Source organism: Atractosteus spatula, chromosome 4, assembly GCF_055471065.1.
Source record: "Atractosteus spatula isolate fAtrSpa1 chromosome 4, fAtrSpa1.hap1, whole genome shotgun sequence".
In the NCBI taxonomy this organism is placed as follows: Eukaryota; Metazoa; Chordata; class Actinopteri; order Semionotiformes; family Lepisosteidae; genus Atractosteus; species Atractosteus spatula.
In genome coordinates, this window is record NC_142709.1 from 39,756,127 (window position 1) to 39,758,657 (window position 2,531).

The window sequence follows — 2,531 nt, forward strand, 5'->3', positions numbered from 1 at the left end:
TCTGTAAGAACCGGCTTACCAGAGCGGTGACGTCACCGCCCTCCCCTGTGGATAGGGGCTGCAGAAAGATTTCTTTTTGGCTCAAGAGGCTGGGTCCCTGTTGAGTGACGCCGGAGGCTCGGGTTCGAGTCCCCGATGGTGGGGGGCCGACCTGATGCGGCAGCGGCAAGGGTGCCCACCTGAACCCTGAAGTGTTACATTGGTGTAAGAGTGGGATGGGATAGCCCTTCATCAAGGCAGCGAGTTAAGCAGGGGAGAGTGTAACGCATACGGCCACCATTGAGTGTGTAAGAGCCGGCTTACCAGAGCGGTGATGTCACCGCCCTCCCCTGTGGATAGGAGGGGCTGCAGCCGCTGGGCTGAAGGGAGATCTTTCTTTAGCTCAACGGGCTGGGTCCCTGTTGAGTGACACCGGAGGCCCCGCTTCAAGTCCCCGATGGTGGGGGCCGACCTGATGCGGCAGCGGCGAGGGTGCCCACCTGAACCCGTAGCGTTACAATATATTATGAAGATGGAACATGTATTAAAGCATACAACGCCCTTTTTCTAATATTGAATTATCACAATTGGACTGATATGTACTTATGTAAGAGTATACAGTACCTATTTCTTCTTATACACCTAACCATTACACATGATTGTTATTTGATAATAAATAAACTAATATTTTATTTATTCACAGACTCTGGAAATACATGAAAATGTTTTTAAAATATATTTATATATGATTTATATTTATCCTCATTCCGGAAATTAATAAGCGTTCCCTTCCACTGGAATTGCCAGCTCCAGTGTCTTTTCTCCTTTCTCCTTAGGTGCCCCCCACCCCCCTAACTCTATAAAATGGGTGACAGACCCCCCAGCTTCTTTACCCTCTGTCTTGTTTCTCGTACACGTATAGTGTAGAAATTAACAACCCAGGACGACGATGTGACACTCGAACAAACTCTTTATTTCACCTGTAACTCCGAACCCGTTAGCTCCTACAATCACTATAACCTGTGACCCTGAGTAACCGTTATTCCCGCTCAGCCCTCCACCAATCAACATGCAGTTTCACTGCTGACACACACAAATATTACACCCTCTTGTTAATTTGTCTCTCTTTTTCTCCACTCTCCTGGTCATACCTCTCATGATTAACATGCCCATTGTAAAACAAAGTGCAGTAAAGTTTTCCTGTGAGCTTGCAGGAACTCCTAAAGTGACCCTCGTCGCTACATCTGAAAGCGTCACGTGAAAATTATGCTAATTTAACCATGGCTTTTAAATTGTAAGTAGCGACCCTGCACATTTCCTAAACTCGCTCCTAGCATAAGCGAGCAGACTTTGTGATGTTATTTTCAATTTTCTGTCTCCTTTGTGGAGTGACTAGTATATTGTGTACCCCTGGACATTTTCTCCCACATCAGCACTGAACTCTGTAACTCACATTGGGCATTGATCTAAGCAATGTCTAAGTGCCTTCTACTTCTTAATGATTAACTTCACATGGTCAAAGGAAAATCAGGGATCTTTGAATGTATCTAATGTTTTAAGCTATTTCGTCTTCATGGTTAAATTTTGCTCGAAACTCAAACCAGATTGAAGGACTTCTCAGAAACCAGAGCACCGGAAGGAAACCTTGGTGAACTTTGGGAGAAAATACAAACCACACAGATAACTCCCCAGGAACGAAGTTAGCGAGTATGATTACTGCGTTAATTGTGAAAAAAAAATATTTTGCAAATCCTTCTTTGACATGTTACTGGAGGGACAAAAACAAAAAACTCCATAATGTATAGAAAATGATCAAAAATGAAATTGCATGTTTTAGCTGGATTTGATATATATTGTAGCGCCCACATGGGGCGCTATAGCCATGCACACGCAAGGCATGCTGTGAACGGCAGCTGAGGGGTGGCCACCCGTATATAGTGGAACAAGGGCTGGAGATGCCCTCTTCCCTCTTGTGTCTGTGTAGGTGTGGTGCAGGGCTGTATCTCCCCTGTCCCTGTGTGTGTAACCCCCCTCAGCGTCTTTAATAAATGTCTTACCAACCTGTGCCTCCGCCCTGTTTCTATTGGTGAACCCCGGGAGCGTTGCAATATGTAGCGCATTCGGCTGGGGTACACAGCAAGGGGCGGGATGGGAAAAGTAGTGGTCAGGGCGAAGACTAGGAAAGCCGCTGACCAGTGCAGCTGACCCATTGCCAAACGGGCGTACAGTTTGGAGAAATCGCCCGGATTCTAGTTCCCTGGTTTCGCACCCCTGTTATACTTGTACCCAATTGCCACCCTTATCCTGTGTAACTACCCGAATAGACCCCAGTGTGTTTCTCTCTGTCACTCTCACTCTTTCTCTCTCTCTCTGCTGGCACGCGGGCGCGGGGGTGCTGTGCTGGCTGTGCTGAAAAATAAAGCGCCGTTTTTCAGTCGACGAGTGTCTGAGTCACTGTGTCCGTCCTCTCTGAACCCGAAAATACTACAATATATTAGTTATTAGAGACAGTGAAATGCATATACTGTACTTAATTGTAGCAAAACATCCCA